The 7,181-nt window shown below is 38.3% G+C and overlaps 1 pseudogene; it reads left to right on the top strand.

The window, feature by feature from the left end:
* The first annotated feature begins 5,606 nt into the window (after positions 1-5,606).
* Positions 5,607-6,797, top strand: LOC107573055 (uncharacterized; annotated as a pseudogene).
* Positions 6,798-7,181: the final 384 nt, after the last annotated feature.

Below are 7,181 nucleotides of genomic sequence, written 5' to 3'. Positions count from 1 at the left end.
TGAGATGTTTGGCTTCTCAGAACCCCTCCTCGTGGAGCCAACATCTCTCCTGGGTTGAGTACGCACATAACTCGTTACCAGTCTCAGCTACGGGTTTATCTCCATTTGAGTGTAGTTTAGGGTACCAGCCACCACTTTTTCCCAGTATGGAATCCAAAGTCACGGTTCCCTCTGCCCACGCCTTCGTCCAGAGGTGCCGACGCACCTGGAGTAAGGCCAGATTGACCCTCCTCCGGGTGGGGACGCGCACCAAGGTTCAGGCCGATCGCCACCGGTCGAAACCTTCTGTTTACATCGTCGGTCAAAAAGTGTGGCTTTCACCCAAGAATATTCCCCTCCGATCCGTCAGTAATAAACTTGCTCCTAAATTCATTGGTCCGTTTACTGTCACCAAGATTATTAGTCCGGTGGCAGTCCACCTCAAACTCCCTCCAGCGTACAGGAGAATTCATCCGGTGTTTCATGTATCCAAAATTAAGCCTGTTTTTCATTCAGCCATTAAACCGCCGGTTCCGGTTCCTCCCCCGCCGTGGCTCGTAGATGGGGAACCAGCTTATTCGGTTAAACGTATTCTGGACTCAAGGCGGAGGGGACAAGGATTTCAATACTTGGTGGACTGGGAAGGTTACAGTCTGGAGGAGAGGTGTTGGGTGCTTGCTAGGGACATACTGGACCACTCCCTTATCGATGAATTTAATCGCCAGGTATGTCCTCCTGGGAATGCCAGGAGGCGTCCCTAGGGGGAGGGGTACTGTCACGGTTCATGGGTCCGTGCGGTCCTTTTGCATCTTGTCATGTGTGTGGGTGTACGTCATTCATTAGTAGTGGCAGCTGGCGCTCTATCAGAGTGCGCCAGCTGCAACTCATTAGCGCTGCCTTTATAAGGGCTCCATGTTCAGTGTGTGTTTGTCAGTTCGTTAATTCATGTCCTGTCTTCTTGTCAGTCTCCTTGTTTCTAGTTGCGTCTAGCCCGTTTTGGAGTTCTTCAGCTCTCGCCTTGGGTGTGTTCGCGCTGAGTGGAGATAGCTGCGCGGGAGGTGTCCTGATCTCGACCGAGATACCTAGGGATTTCATCCTGTCTCTGTCTGTTGTGGGTTCTAAATAAACATTTATTGCACTCGCACTTGGATCTTGAGTTTCACTCCTCGTAATATTGCTATGTGACCATCCTTTCCACATGCATAACAGACAAAGCTTTGATGAGGTCTCTCGTTGTCTTGACAATGTCTTGCTATGTGACCATCCTTTCCACATGCATAACAGAGAGTAACACCTTCTGAATTTACTCTTTATAATCTCTTTGGTCTCTGATGGAAACTATTAGATAATCTAGAACATTCTCTCCTGCCGAATGCAGCAACTGGATGTCTAGATTCTGCAGCTTTCATTTGACTTCTTGCATTGAAATGCTGTGTCCTTTTGGAAATGATTTGCACGTATGGTGTATTTACATCTACATGCAGAGCAATGGCTTCTCGCATGTGTGAACTACTCTGTGCAATTAATGCAGACTTAAACATGAGATTATGTTTAGTTGCATTCGGCAAACCACTGTTACAGCTAAACATTTCCCACAACCTGGATGCAAATGCTAGAGGATGTTCACCAATTTCCATTGTCACCTCAAGTTATCTTTCTCAAGTTAACCAAATTAATCCCAGCAAGTCTAAGTACAGCTTCTCTCCTTGCACCTTTGTCTGCTCTTTTGTCACTAACTTCCTGTGAGAGAGCATTAGTTAGTGAGTGTGGTATGCAGATCATAAGAAGTCTACAAGCATCTTTGTCTGACACACTATAAACCTCCACTACCTTCTCCAGTTTTGACAAAAACTCTACAGGATCCATGTTATCAGGTTCAAAAGAACCCACTGCTGTAATAAGACTTTGAAAGTCCATAAAAGACAGTTGTCTAACAGCTTGGCCATTTTCATTTCTTTGATCAAGAACCCTCTCATTTCCAGTCTGTCTTGTTCGCACTGGTGCTATTGGGAATCTCACAGAATCATCTGAGGAATTATGTTGACTAATGGCTTCCTTGCAGTTCTTCTCCTCATATTCAGAATTGGATTGAACATTTACCAACTGTCTAGCTGTCCCTTCATACAAACATCTAAATGTTTCCATCTCTGTTTCAGACTTTGAAATTTATTTTCTCAATTTCACTATCTGTTCCTTCAAAATTATCTCTTCAGCCTTGTAATTTCTCAATGACATGACATAGAATTTAGCTTGACAATTTAGCAACTTGTTTTCAGTTTTAATTTCTTCGAATCTTTTCTTAGTTACCATGTATGAGGCAAAAAGAGCTAGTGCTATACACTATAACACACAACAGTTATGAACTAATTCTGTGACCACACTGCTTCAGGTCAATTCAGTTACTTTAGAATTTCATCAGAATTATCACAACTTCGCAGTCAGTCAATTACATTAGAAACTTACAACTTTGTTTCAGTTACTTTAGAAACAATAGATCTAATACAACTCTGCCACCACACTGTGTTGGGTTGATTCAATTACTTTAGAATCCTAACAGAAATATAACAGACCAACACAGAGTTTCAATTACTTTAGAAACTTTAAACTTAAGCACTTTGCTTCAGTTAATTTAAAAACAATGATTCCAATACAACTCTGCTACCACACTGCTTCAGGCTGATTCAGTTCCATTAGAATCTTAAACAGAATTTGTACAGAATAGGCTTAAGAACGCCTCCTGCTAATACTGACTAAACCAAATTCTATTCTGTCCTTAAATTTTCTTTTCTGATTTTTTTTAAACGAGGGGTTCCCTGACAAAAACAACATATAAGAAAGAAACCGCTTTTCTTACCTTTCCTTGCTTTTTTTGGGAATTCCCTCGCTGGGTGGTTCGCCAATGTAAGAAAAAGTGATGAGGACGATGAAGATCTCGATGAAGATGTTTATTGCAGCAGAGCAGTGACAAAGTACATGTAGTACCTTGGATTCAACAGATTTGTAATGAACCACGAACATCCTAAGCTCAAACATTTTATACACAGAGTTTACCCTCGATGTAAATGAAGTTGCTCCTGTTGTTACAGCTGTGGTCTGTATGTTAATTAAGTTCTGACACCCCTTTGTCTGAGGTGGTTCTCAGTGTCCCACACCTGCTCCCATTCTACAATTGATCACCATTTGCTCAGGATGTGATCATCCCAAATGGTCTACAAACAACTTAACTGTTGACTCTCTTCTTCTCTATAATAATTAAGCCATTTTGGGAAATGAGCATGATCAAACATATTGTGGAGTGGAACCTGGGTCAGGGCAGACTATAGATTCTTACAGTACAGAACCATTAATAATAGAAAGTAAGCTAGGCAAAACAGAGGGCAGAACATCCTTCAGCAGCTTTGTAGGAACAACATCACAAGAACAAGTAGTTGATTTCATATTTAAAATAATGTCTGACAACTCAGAAAGTGAGATAGCTTGAAAGTTTGAAAACACAGAGGAGCTAGTATTTTCATAATGAAAATTTTGTGATAAATTACAAGAAATCTGAACACTGATAGAAGTTACAAAACTTCTCACATAACTCCAAGCTAGGATCTGGGCCAGTTGGTCTAGATGAGTTTAACACAGAATTTAACGTAGAAAACAAAATCTGTGATTTTTAAAAAAAAATTAAATTGGAAAGGTATTTTGCCCATTCCAAAGAGACGGCTTCCTGAAATTTAGACAAGCTGCTCTGCAAGAGTTGATATGAAATTTGTAATGTATCCTTTTTCCATCTTCTTTCTGCCCTTCTGCAATCCTTCCTTAAAGCTTTAATGTTGTTATTAAACCATGGATGATTTTTTTGGTTTAGTCTTTTTGGATTTGAGAGGAGCAACTAAGATTGCTGAACAAGAGGAATTAAAACTATTTGTCAGCTACTCTGAGCTGGCAAGGCCATAAAAGTTTCGATGATAAATTCTGTGTCACTCTCAGAAAAAAAGGTATATATTAATACTTTAAAGGTACATATTAGTACCTTTTGAACTGTTACCACCCAAGTTAGTAACAAATAATTTTCATTCAATATTAAATTATATTAAGTTTTTTGTTTGTTTTAACAAAACTGGTGTTATGTTTTCAGTCAGGCTGTACAAAAATATCACCATGGCTGTGCTCCCATTACAGTTATTTTCATATTTTATTTTATTTTATTTTAAAATGACATATTTTAAAATTACAGTTATTTTCATACTGTAGGCTACATAGTTGTATATAGACAAGCTATAGACCTTTTAAATGTACTAACTGTGTTTTTTTAATCTGAAAACAACATCTATAAAACATTCTATTCACAGTTTTACCTTTATTATCACAGGTTAAAATAGTATTAATCAATACTATTTTAGAGGATGTCCACAAATATCTCCAATGGGATGTTTTGCCAGTTTTATCCAACTTCTGGGGTCAAAGTAAACACATAAGCATGCGTGCCTATGTACACACACACACACACACACATACACATACACACATGCACAAAGCGGCTAATGGGAAATTTGGGAATCAATACGTACATTGTGACCTAATGATGAGTTTCACAATATTAACAATAAAGTGTGATGCTCTGACAGTACTCTGATCTTACTCTCTCTATGCCTTCAACATCACGCAAGCCAGGTGAGTTGCAGTTACAAGGACGTTGTAGATTGTAGTGTTATTCAGTCAGTGTGTTATTACAGATTGTGTGGTGAACATCTTTGTGTCTTACATTTCTGAATATGTCTAATGTTATTGAATCTAAATCTAACCTCAGATTATACCACTGGTGTATCGAGATGCACCGGTGAAGGTGTTCCATGTGTGTGACCCCATGTGTTATTTTCCTCTTTGTCAACGGGATCATGATCTTCACCCTGAGGGGAAAAAACTGTTTTTTAGGAAGCTTCCCACTACATTCTGTTTGATCACATGCTTTGGCTTGATACGCTCCATCTTTTTATGAGTTCACTGTTGTTTGTGTCTGCTGTTAGATTACTGTTAATAAAGAATAACAATTTGGTCCCTCTGTAAATTCTCTTTGCCACCTTGAAGAATTCTCATTTACTTAAAGTGTAGATAGACGGCCGGGAAGTAAGAAAACACACAGTCAAATGTATCCTCAATACTTCAATTTATTCATAGAAATACAGATATTATATAGGCATATGTCGAGGGGAGTTTCACCCTCTTAACCAATGAGGATATGAATAACATACACATAGGATCTTTGGCCAAGAACATGTGTTTATATAAAATGGCCACATGTACAGAAAAACATGGACATATTAGGAATAGACTTTTGCGAAGAATGCTGAACTGTCTTCAGAGTTTCATCACGAACCTCATTCCTAGCTATCATGTCCTTATTTGGGACATTTGAACCAAGAGAAGCTAATGTATACATTTAAGCATGCATACCTCGCATATGAGTAAGAGATATTTAAAACACAATATCAAGAGAGAGAGATGGATACAGAAGGGGGAATTCAGAGAGAATGCGTTGTATATAGAAGAGTGAGAGAGAGGGAGAAAAAAAGGAGGGGTGAGGCATATCTGGAACATTCTCTTAACAAGACAGAGAGTGTTTTCTAACAATTACTATAATGAAAAATGTCTGCCTCACTCTTCTTGCGGCTGCACAAGCTTGCCTTACTAAATCTGGCTTCAATGTCACTAGAGAGGTATGTGGCCATCTGAGTCCCTCTCAAACACATTGTCCATTGTTTGGATGATGGGTTTGATTCAGTGCTTGTCTGAGTTGATTATCTTCTATCTATTGATACCACAAACACAGTTATGCCTTTGTTCTGCTCAAGAACTACTCTTTTCAGACTGCAGATCTATAAGAACCTGGATTTACCTTTCACTTGTGTGCTTTTTGTGTTAGTTTGTTTTGTGTAAGGGAAACAGGTCAATTTAGCTCAAAGGGAATCATTTAAGATTTTAAAGGGAACTCCACCAATAATATGTAAGGGAATTAGGACAGAATCACTGTTTTACGGCTGATCACTGAGATGGCCAGCGATTCAGTGAACGAGCCGTATGACATCAATTCTGCAATGGATATTTACATCCAAAATATAGTGAAATAAACGTGTGGGTTACGTACATAATATGGAGTTATGTATAGCAATTATTAGTTGCTCACCAGTCCTTTTAGTGTCATTTAGATGCATATTTACATGGAAATGAAGTTTCTTTGGCATTCTGTGGACGTAAGGATATGTTCTGTGAAGACCAGAGAGGTTAAAATGTCTGTAAGGAATTTTAGTCTGTTCTCTGTCGTGAGGTGGGGGAAATCCATTTACGGGGCTTGTGACTGTAGTTACTATCATGTGAACATCCTGTTGTCTTGGGCCTCTGTGGAATTCGTCTCATGTTTCAACCATGTTTTGACCAAATCTTAGATTGTCTGATTCGGTCTGATACCCTACATTTGCTATTATCTTTACTTACATCTCTATAGCATCTGTGGCTAAATCAGCCTCCTGTGATAAAATGACAGCCAAAAAAAAAATCCAATAGAACTGTTCTGCTACATCTAATACAGCTAGGTGTGCTGTGTCCATTTTATTTGGAGTAATCCAAGATGCATTTTTTTTTTGTATATTGATTATTTGACTTTGTTACACATAATGTATTTTTGCTTTTTAGTGTTTATGATTTTACCCAGATGTCTAAGTTCTTCCATTCATATGGCGTGAGACCAGACCTTTAGCTCTTTATTTAATTACTACATTACATTTGGTCTCGAATGGCAAAACAGTTGTAAAACAGAGATTTGGTGGGAGTAGGAGACTAAATCCATAATCTTTGAATCTCATTAATGATAATAAAAGGATTCTTCTTAATAACTGAAAATTATGAGTTGAGATGGTAAATTAATGGACTTTATCCAGACTTAAACAACTTTCTTGTTTTTGCTAGGTAAACATTTGCAAAACCAGATCAATTTAACTAAGAAACAAAAGTAAGACATTAAGACAGTTGTTTTTAGAGAATATATCCAAAATGCAACTTATTTTAATGTAAAATTCTGTTCAGATGTTTTTACTGGGGGGAAAAGACAAAAATACTGATTGAGAAAATACTTTTTCTTCAGAAACAGGCATTTTTGCTTTTTAGAGTTTATGATTTTAGCATGATATCTAAGTTCTCTCATACACGGCCAGAGAGAT

The sequence above is a fragment of the Sinocyclocheilus grahami genome, unplaced genomic scaffold (assembly GCF_001515645.1).
Source record: "Sinocyclocheilus grahami isolate Dianchi unplaced genomic scaffold, SAMN03320097.WGS_v1.1 scaffold1857.1, whole genome shotgun sequence".
Taxonomy (NCBI): domain Eukaryota; kingdom Metazoa; phylum Chordata; class Actinopteri; order Cypriniformes; family Cyprinidae; genus Sinocyclocheilus; species Sinocyclocheilus grahami.
Note: the sequence above shows the minus strand (reverse complement) of the source record. Positions and strands in the feature narration are given on the sequence as shown.